The sequence below is a fragment of the Lagopus muta genome, chromosome 20 (assembly GCF_023343835.1).
Source record: "Lagopus muta isolate bLagMut1 chromosome 20, bLagMut1 primary, whole genome shotgun sequence".
NCBI classification, from domain to species: domain Eukaryota; kingdom Metazoa; phylum Chordata; class Aves; order Galliformes; family Phasianidae; genus Lagopus; species Lagopus muta.
This window is the reverse complement of record NC_064452.1, coordinates 6,581,972-6,596,512: the sequence shown is the minus strand read 5'-3', so window position 1 is coordinate 6,596,512 and position 14,541 is coordinate 6,581,972. Positions and strand designations below refer to the sequence as shown.

Genomic DNA, 14,541 nt, shown 5'->3' with positions numbered 1-14,541 from the left:
AAGAGTTATTTTGTAAGAATGTATTTTATTAAAAAATAATAATAAAAATAAACCTTTAGTTTTTCTACTACATCCTTTTGCAGTGCCCATGCTTGCTCTGGTGTACAGTGCTTCTTGGCACCAGGGAATTTGTGCACGCAGAGCAATGCTGCAAAGTGTGTCAGAGCACGGAGGCTCCGTGTTGGACTTGGTGCAGACTCCCCTGGGCTCTGCCCTCCCATGCAGGGCCGCTGGGCCTCTGGCCACAAGCATGGGTTGTTATCAGCCTTTTCACTGGGGTTTCCGTCTCAGACATGCTGGCTGGCTGGCAGTGAGCCATCAAGAGCTGCTGCCTGATGCCAGCCCTGCTGCTGCCGCTGCCCTTCTCAGCTCCTTGCACCCAGCTGCAAAGCTGCCCTGAGCAACCCCTGTCCGCACTGCAGGATCAGCCAGCAATCCAGTGTGCAGCAGAGGGCTGCTGGGATGCTGAGCGATATGTCAGGGTGGGAGCAGACACCGTGGCTCCTATGGAACACGCCATTAAATTTGGCTGCGAGCTCAGCAAACTTAACATCTAGTTGTACATTCCCAGTAGGGAGCTTATCTGCTCTGAGAAGAATGCCTTGGTTTAGATGTTTTTTTTGTTGTTGTTGTTGTTGGTTTTTTTTTTTTTTAAGATTACCCAGTTGCTTCCCTTTTTTTGGTACTCTTTCTCCTGCTGCTGCCCTGTAAGAAAGGTGCCAGGTGCTTGAAGCAGTGGAGCAGAGATGAGGCTGAGTCCAGGGCTGTTAATCCTCCGTGCTGGCATCATGCAACATGCAGTGCAGCACAGCCCTCAGCACGCCACAGCCAGCAGAGGGGACTGGCAGACCGCAGCTCAGCAGCCGAAGATGAGAATCAGCAAAACAGGAGCACTCAGTTTAACCTCTGCACCCATTTACACGAGGTCAATCTGCAGGCAGCACTGCAAGTACAGCAGGGAATTGTTTGTGCCTCCTTAATCTGTCAACCCACTTGTAATGTTAAATCTCAAATCTTTCCTTGGAATTATTAAACACAGAATAGGAAATTAGGAAAATGCTCTTTGTAAAAGATCCTATTCACAACCTCTGAGCAGGGATCCCTAATAGTCTCAGAACTGCTTTAAAAATCACAGGAGGGTTTATTTCCGTCTCCCTGCTCGCATTTTAAGATACACAGTCTTTGGGGATCCTCAGCTTTGCATTCACTTCCCAGTCACTCCTGCAGGACCATGTGGTGCAATTTTAATACCTTCAGCAACACAAGCTGCTTGTCCACACCCACTTGCTAATAGAAAAGTAACTCTTCAACAATTAAATGCTGTCTCCAGCCCTTTCAGACGGAAAACACAAAAGAAAAAATATGTTCTCTAGCTATTCTCTAATCATTACTAACAGGACCAACAAGCCCTTGTGCACGACACTGCCAGTATAGTGTAGCCAGGGCAGCACTCCTGCACCTATCATGGTTGTTCTGAGGGGAGTGAGCCAGGAGTGCAGCACTATCTCCATGCAAAAAGGAAACTGAGGCACAAACAATTTGTGAATGTGGATGAAGATGCAGGTGCAGATTCTGCCCCTGAGCGGTTATTACTGGTGGTGAAAGTCACCAGGTGGGAGCTGAAATGAACGTATCTTTTCTTCCCCTCAGGCTTGGTTACTGTGGAACAAATCAAATGGTACAGATATTCCAGAAGAGCGATTGCAGAAGAACTTATTCTGCAATAATTATACTGGTTAGTGATTCTGCAGAGATGGGGAATGATGTTTCAGCCTCTGCAGAGCTGGCAACATTTGATCATTATGTTTGCACACAATTCCCAGCACAATGAGGCCACCATTTCCACCTGGTGCTTCTATACACCATAACAATGCAAATTAAGAATGAGTAATGCTGAAAAAGAGATGACCTTTTTCCTGTACGATCTCTCCTGTCTCTGAACTCGCTCATTCCTTCTTTGGCACTCCCTGTTATATTTAACCCAGTTCTCCAGCTTGAAATTTTCTGGTTACACTCATTCCCTTCCTCTCTTGACATTCAGCTGGATATATCCTCAGGATTGACAGCAACATTTATGTCCTCCCAGCACTCAGTGATGGTTTTATTTCTTTCTGTCCTAACAGGCCAGATTGTACTGCGTGGGGAAAGGTCCCTCTCTGCCATTACCACGTTAGACATCTGCAGCTGTGCCTGCAGTCATACTCCCGGTGGCAGTAGGTTGGTACAGCTCATTTTCGCTGCTGCCAGCTCCAAATTATGCCATGCTATTTTCTTTCACTGGTGAAGCCCTCTCTCCTCCTGTTATCTATTTCTAATTGCTTTATTGGCTAATTTTAGAAAACATAAAAGTCAAAAGTGGGCAAGTGGATTCTGAATATAGCAGCCATGAAGTCAATGGAGCAGCTCCTCAGTGCTGGTGAACAGGGACCACTCCGGCTGGCAGCACTCAGCACAGCTCTGCTCTGCTTTATGGCACCACAAAGAGTCGTGGCCCATGCTGTTCTTAAAGAAAAGGTGGCTTCAACTCTTTTTTACCAAACACACCTGGGAAATGCCTGGGAAAATGTGAAGCCTCCCTTGGGTGACTATAAATCAGGGACAGGTTAACCAGCAGTCATTGAACCTAGGTGTATGGGAAATACTCATTACTGACCATTCTACGCCCAACCATTAATGAACAGAATACCAAAGCCTTATTTTAACCTTCTTACAGCCTTCATGGTAGAAGCATCAGTTAAACGTTATTTGGGACTCTCTGTACTGGTCACTGGTGCTTTGTAGTGCAACCACTTATGTGTTGTGAAAGAGGAAACTGAGGCACATGGGTTTTGTTTTCTGGGAGAAATAGCAGCTTGTGACAGAGGATTGTTACCCAAGTTATTACACTGGGACAAGTGCCATTGCCTGAGGCAAAAGTTTCAAACCCTGGTGATGGTGCTAAGACTGTTTCAGGTGTCACTGTTTCATTAAAGTGACTGATGCTAAAGGAGACAGGTCTTTAGGGGACAATCTTCAGCACTTCTTAGTCATCTTCTGGGCATGTCAAAGTTCACAGTGAAGCATTCCAAATGATTTCTGAAGCCCCTGAAAACGTTTCCTGGCAACAGTTATGGCAAAAAGAACTGGAAGTTGAATGTTTCCTTGCTGGAGAGAAACTAAGCTGTACCTGTATGAGCAAGACCCTGCTGGTTATTCAGGATGTCCCTGTGAAATGGGGCTTTTATATTTATACATTTGGATCTTTCAGAGAAGGACGCCAGGGATTTGAAACCCAACTGCATAGCTGTGCATGCAGGGACCTGTGCTATGGACCATGGAGATGAGATGGGTGCCACTGCTGCACAGACCTTTTTTTTGTGTGTGTGTGCTTCTAGCTGAATTAGAATGAGAATTGACAACGAGCAGCAGAGGTGGTGCCAGGATTTGTACTGATTTCTCCTTGCCTTTGTTTGAGTTGGTGTGAAGCCAGCGATGCTGTGTCCCCAAGCTGCCTGCTCCACAGGCAACCAGCCCTGCCTTGGTGCAAAGACAAACCCAAGGCTCTGAGGGAATGAGAGCATTCTTCAATGTGATCCTGAAACTGCTGCCTTCCTCAAAGGACGTGGCACCATGAACACAGACCTAAGCCACTTCTGGACCCAAAATTGCTACAAGGATGCCTCTCCACAGCAGCTTTGCTGCCTTCAGCAGAGACCAAATGTGGCCTGGAAGGGCAGATAAATTATCCAACGGTGGAAAATCCAGCTGGGTCCCTTCAGAAGCCATGCCCTCAATGCACCATTTGTATTTGAAAGGGACTAAAAATTAAACTGCTAATAGTAAAAACCAGAATTAGCAGGCTGTACCAATCTCCCTCTCGTTAACATTGCATTGCTTTCACCAGATCCAAGAGTTCTTCTCTGCCCCAATGTTTCTGATTCGTGGAGAGTGTTCTCCTCTGGGTTTTCTCTCTGATGATCCTTCCTAGGTTTCTAATATAGGAATCACAGAATCACAGCATCATTTAGCTGGATGCAAGGATTCTTTAATAATCAAGCCAGCAGCCACACGTACTTGCTCAGTCCATCCCTCACACTGTCAGGGGGTTGGAATTGATGAACCCCTCCAACCTGGGATCCTCTAGGACTCCGTGATCCCTACACTGTCTGTCCCTCACAGCCTGAAACGGCTCCCTGCCCGCAGCAGACCTCTGCTCCATAGCAGCGCTGGGCTGCCAGCTACACTTCACCAAGCTAAATAGCCAAAACCCCCGTGTTTGTCACCCCGCAGCCTCAGGTGTGCTTGTTGTTTTTACAACATGGACAAATGCCCCCTCCAAAAACACGGCTTTCCCTCACAACCGCCGCAGCGCACCGGGCGCCGCCTCGCCTCACCTCACGGCCAACGGCCGCCGCGAGAGGAGCGGCCGCCGCGAGCCAATAGGAGCGCGCGCGCGGGCGGTTATTTACAGGCGGCGGGCGGGGGGCTCCGATCCCGCGCGGCCAATGGAGGGCGGGCGGCCGAGGGGCGGCGCGCTCTGATAGGGCGCGTGCCGGGGAGTTTGTCCGGGCGCTGCAAACGGCGGCACGTTGGAGCGGAGCGGCGCGCGGCCGAGGGCAGGTGAGCGGGCGGGAAGGGCGGGAGCGCGCCCGGAGCCTCTCTGCGTCCGTCGCCTCAGCCGGGGTCCGTCTTGACCGGCCTCGTAGGCCGCGCTGCGTGAGGAGCCTGAGGGCAATGCGGGGCCGCGTCAGCCTGCGGCGTCCCGGGGCTGTGATGGGAGCGGCGGTTGGGGCTCCGGGTGTGTGGAATAAACGAGGGGGGGGAAAATCCTTCCGAAAGCCGGGTTGTGAGCGGTGTGTCCGCGTTGGGAAACTGCTTCCTTTCCAACAGGCTCCGCGATTCCCAATGCGGCTCTTGCTGCCGCTCCCGATAAGGTGTCAACTTGCGGCAGTCTCGGTGTGTTGTGCCGTCTGACGCGGGCTGCTTTGAAGCGCTGCTTTTGGAGCTGGGTGAAGCAAGAAGGGAGTTGTTATCTCTGTTGCTGGCAGGGGAAGCCCGAAGGCAGAGTGCTGGTTTGTGGTACAGTGCTGCACCGTCCCCAGGCACAGCAGGAATTTGCTTTCCTCAGTGTGCTCCTTTGGCTCTTTCCTGAAGAAGGCCAGATCTTAGCAACCAGGAGCGTCAGCACTGGCCTCTTATCGTTCCAGCGAGGAGTTCAGGCGTGTTATGAATGCAATGTGAGAGCTGGGCTTTAAGCTTCAGTAGGTGCTGAGTGGGGTTGCCTTGTTTGCTGCCTGGAGTGCTTCTGTTCTGGACCTGTCTCCAGCTATTTCTTCTCCTTGCTTTTTGGAATAAGTTTCAGTGGCTGGAGTTGGTGTGCTTAGAGTTGATACGAGTTGTGGTATGTGTTCATAGGATGGCACCTTGGCCATCCTCCTATGAAGAGAGCGGGCTGAGCTTGCTCTCTCAGTTTATCCAGTCTCTTCTGGAGCTAAACTGTGAGAGGACCTGGTGTCCTGAGTTCTTGTCTGCCCCAGTATTGCCCTAGTGAGTAATGATGTGCTGCACATTGTCTGAACCTAACTTCTGCCATAGGTTTCCGAGCTAATGCTTCTAATGAAGTGTTCTTGAAGTGCTGGTTGTCTTTGCCTGGCACAAGATTCTTGCACTAACTGGTTCTCAAAGACCAGCTTTTCTTTGCTGGGAAGGACTGTGGAGTTTCTCAGGGGCTCTTGAGAGGTGTCTGCAGTGGGCAGCTGGTCAGCCTGCAATATAGGGCTTGCCTCCTCTTCCCACAGAAGCTTTGTATCTTTTACTTTAAACTAATAAAACGTTATCATGCTCCTGGATCTATGAGTGAAACACTGCTGCAGCGATCAAAGGAAGAGTCTCAGGTTCTTTCTTTTATAGGTACAGATGAGAGAACAGCAGAAGGGTCCCTGCTTGATTGTGTGCCAACCTGCAGCTGCCAGCTTGGTGAGTACAAGGATGCTGAATCCTGCTTGTGTCCATACAAATATCAGCCAAAGTCCTTACATCTTCTAAGAGGGAAAGCATCTTGCTATGCTGTGAGGAGGAGTTCCTTAAGGGACTCAACGTGTCTCAAGAAAGTTATGGGGTGTTTGCCTGTAGTGATAAATTATATACCACGTATAAAACCAGTCCTTGTTTCTACTCAGTGTGTCACTGGTTACACTGCAGACAATTTGTTTATGTGCAGTCTGACTAATTTCTCTGCATAAAGGGATGGGAGGTTTTGGGTGGGGAGCAGCAAGAGTCATCTGTGTGCAAGGTTTTATTTTTTTTAATCAAATCATCAGCTGATGGAACTGGACAGGGGAAAGTGGGGGAGTACTGCAGACCCTATGAGTCCCAGGTCATGCAGACCTGACCGTAGTGCTGGCCCAGGCATTGGAAGAATATTTTTTTTTCTCTCCCATTCACAGTGCACTACTACAGCCCTATGATGGATGCTGTTGAAGATAGATACTTTCTCTCTCAAACCATGTGTGGGCAATGGTCTTCCTTGCAGTTGGATAGCTGCTGCCAGTCCTGGTGTAATTCCGGTCCTGCTGCAGCAGGCAAAATGTTTAAAAGGGCAGCATAGCAATGTTCTGGTTGCTGTGAAGAAGTGCTGTTTGAGTAGCAGTCACCACTGGAGCTTATGTGGTTTAGACATTGGCTGGGTTTGAAGAAGTGGCACTATGCTGAGCTTGCCACTCAATGCTTCAGCTGAGAGTCTGCTTGCCAGAGTACTGTCTTTTGCTGGTGTTTGCTTCCTGAAGTTACTGAACGTTGTATTAACCCAGTTGTTTGTGCCAGCCTTTCTTTAACTGTGGAAGGAATGGTCCAGTCTGCAAGCCACGTCTCAATGCAGTATCAGTGCTGATCTCAGAGCCTTTACAGACGCCCTGTGAACCTGGAGTAGGAAAAGGCAGCTTCAGGAAAAGCTACCATAAAAGCTGGGGGAGCTAGATGGCTTCTGGGTCTCCAGAGTATGTCTCTGGCTGAGAGGAGAAATCTGGTGCAAATCAGGGTATGCTGCACTATTGGAGTGGAAGGGATGTGTGTTAGTGGGGAGCTCACAGTCGGGTTAGTGTCCATGTTGGAGTTGTGGAAGGCAGTTTGCTTGATAACATCTGAAATCAATATGTGCAATTACTCTGCCTTGAGAAGATGTCTGGGGAGAGCCTGCCCATTGCTGAAGTGCAGGTAGCCGATGAGCAGGAGGGTAGATGGGTCTGTTCAGCTGATCTCAAAGCACCAACAAACACTGATGTGGGGGGAGGAGGCAGTTTCTGCTTATGGGGAGGATGCGGTTCTCTTTTGGGGCTCTGTGCTGATGCTGTGCATGCAGGCAGTGTAAGGAGACAAATGATGGGAGGGGAAAATGGCTTGCTTGAGGTCAGTAGCAAAGGTTGCATTGAGTAGCAGCTCTTCTTTGATACCTGTGTGAAGGAAAGTGAGCAAATGCTGCTTCTAGGTGACTTTGCACTGTCCTCTAACTTGTGCTCTGGCAGATGCTGGCTGCTGCCCAGCCCTGCCCTGCTGCTGAAGTTTGGCAGTTGGAGAAGGCAGGCAGTGCAGCAAGTTAACTGAGGGCCAGTGAGGAGGTGAGTTACACATCAGCTACTTGCCAAAAGCAAGGCCTGGGTTGCATGTGATTTAAATTAGATGTTAATGTTAAAAAGGTTAAATGTTACTGGTTTATGCCTTAAAAATAAGAAAGCAAATGCATCTCAGGAAAGGTAGACAGTCTTCACCAAGTTCTTCAAGTTCAGGTTCTTCTGCTGAGCTTTTTTCTTCATAGCTTTAAATTCCTCTTCTCTGATATCGAATCATTTTATGTCACTAGCTTCTCAAAGCAAGTGACATCCTGTAGCAAGTGTCTGAGCAGGTAGGTGACCCAGTCATCTAACAGGCAGTTAAACTGTAGAAGCAGTGAGGAGGATTGAAGTGTATAGAAGCAATTGCTGACATAACTCAGTCATTTGTGGCAGATCTGAAGTAGTTAGTAATCTTTATGATAAAGCATCAAAGTGCTGCATACAGTGGATGTATGAATGATATCAAATAATGTAATTAAGCATGTGGTTTTAATTAAGACAGTGGTTAAGCTTGATGTGCTTGGAAAAAACTGTCTGAAGTGCTTAAGAGAAGATAACTGTAAATTGGCTGGAAGATAAAAATGGGAAGAAATATCATAGATGCGTGGGAGAGTGGCTGTTGATCTGTGGCTGCTGGTGAGGTGTAAGGTGGTATGCATATTTTTCTCTCCAGAAACTCTGTTTTTCAGACTTGTGTAATTACATTAAAGACACACAAGTGGTGTCTTTAAGGATTGTCCTTGATCATAAAAAAAATGTTTAGTTAGGGACATACACACTAGACCGAAATTGCAGATTTGTTTGTTTGAAGGTGAAACAGAAGCTGTGGCAAAGCAAGGGGGTCCCCTAGGGTTCCTGAGGAAGGCTTGTGCCTTACTTCTAGGGCTGCCACAAATGAACAAGTGTAACTTTTTTCCCAGGATTAAACTTCAGGCTATCAAAAAAAAAAAAAAAGCCCACAAAACCAAAACCATCTGGGAATTTGACTCTGCCTTTCCTATTTTCCAGCTATTGAGGTGCTGCTTTTCATTTTTTTTTTTCCTGTAACCTACACAAATATGGTCATCAGGCAAAGTTTATCATTAATGACAGGGTGTAGTCAAACACTGCTTAGCTGTACTTCTAATTTGCTTAGGGATTTGCTGAACTTGCTGGTAATGTTTCTTAGAGTGGGTTAAGTCTTCAGAAACATTTTTGTACTCAATTTCAGGCTTCAATTTTATATTTGGCATAAGTGATAGGGACAGAAACAGATGGAGAAGTATAAATATTTGTCGTAAGTGTCAAATATGTGACACTGGAGAATGATTTCACTGCTTCTGTGTGCTTGTGTCCCTGAATGGGGAAGTTCTCTTGAAAGGTCAAAACCTTTTGAGGACACAGCGCCTTTGTGAGTTGAGACTTGCATTGAAAGGGAAAGCTGTCCCATGGCAGCTGAGAGCTTCTCATCCTGGAAACTTGCTGGTTTGGGAGTGAACCTGGCTGAAAATAAATCCCTATATTTTATTTTCTGATGGCAACCAGCTCGTGAGCTGAGTCATGCCTTGTGATAAAGGTGTGGTTTGCTGAGGACTTGTTTCTGTTGGGTTGCTGCCCTGGACAGGCATTATTTTAGAGTGAGTACCTCAGAGAGAGTTGTGTGGTTTTTTCCAGAAGCCATTTGGGATTAATTTAGCCCGTTTGTCTCTGGGCTGGTTTCAGTGTTTTCTGTAGATCAGTGGCTGCATTCTGGGAAGGCTCTGAAGTGTTGTAATTAATTCTTCAATGCTATTCAGAGTATGTGGTGAAGTTGTTAGCTAGTTAACAGTGACTGCTCTAATTATTCTGGTGTTAATACAAACAGTGAGGCTGTGATGTGGCATTCTCTGCTGGAGCAGCACGTGTATATGTGCCTTTCTGAGATGGAAGTGCCCTTCCATTGTTCCTGTCCTGTACACTTTGCAGGCCAGGTTCCAAACAGGAAGGCCACAGAAGCCTAGCCTTCTGTTTTGCTGATACCACTGTTGAGAGGCAGCTACTTCCCTGAGGTCAGTGGACCAAATTCACGAGCCTCACTCATTTCTTTTATTGCTGCTTTCTGCAGTTGCTTTTCCCTGTTAGTCTCTGCTTTCCCACACCACTGTAAATGAGAAGGATCACACCCCATCCTTTTCAGCTGGCAGAAAAGCCTGGATTCTTGATTGGAGTCCTTGCTGCAGAGCTGAGGTGGAAGAGTTGTTGCTTTTTTTTTTTTTTTTTTTTTTAATAGATGGTCAGAAGCACGGAGTTGCTTCTCAAGGTGGGAGGATGAGAGCAGCTCCCTGAATCCTGTCATTCTGGTGTCATATCCCACGTATGTTTCTAGGGTTGACTGCTTGTTTTTTCTCAGCCAAGTGGCTCCATAACTGTGTGACCTTGTGAGGACATTTAATGATACACTATGAATAACTATTAGGCCCCTCTTTCACTGTGCATCTTTGCACAGTTCTGTGGATAACATTTTCTTCACCTTCAAAGGAAAAAAAAATATTGCCTCTGGTGTTCTTACTTCACATTATTTCTGCCATGAACTCCATACTAAATAGATGCGTTTCCTACAGACCCACAAAGCTCTGAACTGCAAAAGGCTGGTATGCTATGTAGGATATTAACACAGATTGATTCATTTTCCTTCTGCTATGGATTTCCTTGGTAACATGAAGCCCCAATTCACAGATGGACCCAAACACTGTGTGCATAGCAAGGGTGTTAAACAGAGCAGACATGAGGGGCTCAGCTGGGGTGGGGAAGAGAGGAGTAAAGAAATGCTGGGGAAGCCCAGGCTGAATAATACCTTCTGAGGTTGCATTAGTGTTGGATTTACAACTGTTAGCCTCTGCGATGGGGATACAAATGAGTCATACCAAGGAGTGTGAGATCATGCTCTACTGACCTGGACTTCAGTACCTACATTTGGCAGCTTAACGCTGTATGAGAGCAGTGCTATGCAGCCATCTGTTGCTGTTCTGGTGGCTGGTGTTCCTCCCTTATTCCTGCGTTACTCAACTGATTCACAATTTTACCTTGCTGTCTTTGTGAATGCAGCAAAGGTTCTATCAACCCTGTAGTTTTTGTTGCCTTATTAACTTAAAGGGCTTGACAGCACAATAGTCTAAGATAAAAGCTTCAGTGTGGGTGCTTCCTTCCTTCTCCCACCTGTAGGTTGGTGGGATGCTCAATGGAAGCCCTGCTGGAAGAGATCTGTAGCTGCTGCTTCATGGTAGGTCTCTGCTACCAAACTCCCCCATGCACAGCTCTAGCACATGAGGCTTTGCCTTTCTGTGGGCAAGAAGCTGGAAGCTGTGTCCTTGTCAGGAACCTGGGATGAATCTAAGGATGAATCACAGTTCCATTAGGGAAGGAGCTGCAGCATGTGAAAAGTGGTGGATGTAACATGGAAGGAAATCAATAGTTTTACCCCTGGAATAGGTTGAGTGCTACTCTGGAAAAGTGCTTTGCTTCTTCAGCGCTTCCCTCCCTGTCTCTTATGAATAACTGCAAATCAGACTGGGGAAAAACTGGGAGGAAAAGAGTAAGAACTGGTTTGGATAGTTTTGATACAGAAGGCATTAGCCCTTTGCCAAAGAAATTGAGATATCTGAAAAGGATCTGATGACAAAGAAGTAGAGGATTGTAGTATGCGTGCCTGTATGCCAGCTACCTAAACAAGCCTTCATTTTGGCACTTCTGACACCTGGCTCTGAGATGCTGTCTGAGTATTGCTGTTCTGTGATATTTGTTCTGGAACAGGGAACTTGGGTTCCCTTGAACTAAGTGTTCCTACAGTGTGAGTGGCAGTATGAAAGCAGAAGACTCATCCACTGACCTCTTGCTGTTTCTCCATGGTTGATGAGCTGCTTTGGTGCTGAGGTCAGGCCCTTCCACAGCTGTCAGGTACCTTGGCTGGCAGAAGTTAATAAATCCAGAGGCCCCCAGTTCTGTGAAGTTAGAGTGTAAAACAGACTTGAAACAGGTGTGGGTTTTTTGTTGTTGTTTTGGCATATGTGGCTGGGAAAGTGGAAGATGTCTGGATGTGGCTTGCCATGCAAATTCTTGCTGAATGAAAAGGGAACAGAAATGTGCCTTGGGACTGCATTGTGGGTGATTACACGCACAGGGTGTGATTTGCTGGAATTGTCAGATCCTCTGTTTCAGCTTGTGCACAGTGCTGCCAGAGGTGGGACTGGGGAAGTGTGAGCATCTGAGAGGGGAGGAAATAATTTTATTCAAATGTAGGAGGACTCTGTATTGCTGCAAATCAGCCTGGACCATATAAAGGTGCTGTGTGGGTTTTACATGCCTTTGTCCTGTGGTAGAGTTCAGGAACTTCAGTGCTTTCAGCTGGCAAATCAGGCCAAATTACTACTTGCCTTTAGAGAGATCAGGCATCTCTTCCAGTGTGTTTCCATACTCTAATCAGGCTTCTGCTTTTCCCTTTCTCATGCAGTATTGATGTGAGCAGTGCCTGTAATTTGCCTTGAAGCAATAGTAAAAAGGCATGACTTATTCATAGCAATTTCTGGGAGTTCATTCCTAAATGCCAGATAGATTGCTTCAAGTCAGGCTGCGGAATGGAGCTGACTTTTTTTTTGGTAAGGATGTGAATTTTCAGCTCTTTTTCAAAGGAGCTAAGAAGTGGTCATCCAAAATGATAATCACAGATGTGAAAGGGCAGAATCAGATCATGCCCTACTCGTGGAAATCAGTTTTTCTGTGGTGCGTGCTTCCAGCCACCCAACATCTGTTTACTTGCCTTGTGGTTTCTCATATTAAGAGTATAAATTTTGCTCCAGGGACCAGTGTTGTCATCCTTATGCAGCATCAGGCATAGGTGATAACTGAGCCTGAAATGCCAAATCAATGGAAATTAAAGCCTCCAGATCAGAGTCAATGAACCGCAGACACTTGAAGGATACGAGGCCAAAGAGCAGTTTCTCAGCTACAGAAATGCACCTGGCCTGACTCCAATGCAGTGTGTTGCTGGGCTGCCATGGTTCAGTGCCTGCCCAGCTCCCCTGTGGAGAAGTCCCTTCTCCCTGCAGGACACAGGGCCTGTCCCTTGCTGCTCTCGAGGCTGATGCTTGGTGTGTGTACACCAGCCTCCTGCTGATGGCATGGCTGCAATGCTCAGGTATTTCTGGTGTGAGCTGGATGTTAATTCCTGGATTCACTGAGGGTGTGCTGTGCCTTCTGCAAAGTACAGAGTCTCATTCCATTAAGAGCTTGTGGAGCACACAGAATCTTAATATTCAGCGTTCTTTAGGTATGAATGAATATTTCCTTGCCCTGAAACGTTTCCCTGCTGTTAAATTCATTGCAGGCTCTAAGACAATACATTTCCTTCCTTCCCTTTCTCCTCCCATGCTCCAGGTTTTATTAACCTAGAAACGTGCTGGCACTTTACCACCAGAATGGTTTTTTTAGCACACTGGGGAGCTCTGTACTTTGTCTGCAAGTTGTTACTGCACCTGCCTTCAAGGGAAGATGATGGCTTGCTTTATCTCCTGGAGTATTTGTTCTTCCTAGCTGATGACTTTCTGCATTACCTGACAACAGACAGCACTGTATGTGTAGCTGTTTCCCTTTAAAAGGAGGGGGTGTTGGGAAGGGGAATTGAAGAGAATTGAATTATTGTACTTGAATAATTTATTTTGGCAGGGCTGTCTGCCTGCAGACTGCTGCCAGACAGGTGTATTGGTTTGAGCCTTGTGGAAGGGACTGTTCCATCCTCATGACCTGCAGGTCACTTGGTGCCTCTTACTGTCATAAGGGTTTCTTAGTTTTCCTGTGAGTTCTCAGCAGTTACTTAAACTGATGCTGGGTCTGGTTCCTGGCAGGCAGGATCTGAGTGAAGCCCCTGTGGCTGTCAGGAGCAGGTACAGGCACTTGCACTGTTCAGGATGAATGCTTGCTGGCAGCTAAGGCAGCTTGCTTGTACCTTTTCAGTTAATACACTGTAGCAAAATAGTTCCAGACGTGGTTTACTTATTGACTTTGGGAAGTGGCATTTCCAGCAGCAGTTCAGGTTTTCCAAAGCCCTGACTTCTGGACCCTTCCACTGCCCTGATGTCTTCCAGGCTGTGCCATTCTGGCATTTGGGAACTCAAGTGTTGTCCTGGCTGAGGCACCTGCAGTCAGCCAGCTCTGAGGCAAAAGGATTCTCCTGATTACTTCTAAGCTCACAGGGCCTGGTTCTTCCTGTCCTTCACAATCCTGTCCTCCAGCACGACAGTTCTGTGGGGGCTCGCCAAAGGCTTTCTGGGCACATGCAGCTCCTGCATGGAGGCAGGAAGCCAGGAGCTGGAGCAGAGACTGCTGAGTGGCAGCAGGCATGGAGAGGTGTGCTCAAAAGGGTCTCTGAAGATGCTCTGAGGTCACTGTGAAGTCTGAATAGCGATCAGTGGCGGAATGTGACAAGGAAAAGCTGGAGCTGTAAAGGGTGTGGCAAGGGAAACAATGTATGCAACACCCTTCTGTCATAGTCAAGAGCTGGACTGTGTGGCCTTGGGAATCCAGCCCCTCCTTTGCAAAGCTGGGCCAACTGGAAACAGGTTTCAGTGACCATTGCTGTGGCTGTTGAACCTAGTCAAGGAGCAGTGTGGTACAAGACAACTCCAGAAGTCGTCTAATAACTGGGTCTCTAGCTGAATAGCCTCTAGACTTTTCTTTTGGAGGTGACTGTCTTGGATCTTTGGAGTCTTGCTGTCCTTTGTTACGTTTCTCCATACTGAAGTGGCCACAGGCTGTGGTCATAGTGCAGAAGGGTTGCTCAGATGGTCTGTGCTCTTTGGATCTCTTGAATCTATGCTCCTCTGAAGCCGTAATTCCTCCCAGGTACGTAGAGGTGATGCAGATCAAAGGGCCTATCTCACAGTAAATCCATATGGATGACAACTGCTCTTCCACACCCAAGGCTGGGAGCTGTTGGGCTTACTAT

General features: G+C 47.2%; 1 protein-coding gene across 4 annotated transcripts in view; it reads left to right on the top strand.

Moving 5' to 3' along the window:
• Positions 1–4,473: 4,473 nt before the first annotated feature.
• CAMKK1 (calcium/calmodulin dependent protein kinase kinase 1) overlaps positions 4,474–14,541 on the top strand; it is an 87,853-nt gene continuing 77,785 nt past the window's right edge. For 3 of the 4 annotated variants that reach the window (XM_048966810.1, XM_048966811.1, XM_048966814.1), the window contains exons 1-2: positions 4,474–4,599; positions 5,890–5,955. The gene's annotated coding sequence lies outside the window, so the exon portion shown is untranslated. Of the gene's footprint in view, positions 4,600–4,624; positions 4,663–5,889; positions 5,956–14,541 lie in introns of those variants that run through there. The other variant, XM_048966812.1, reaches the window with a different exon arrangement.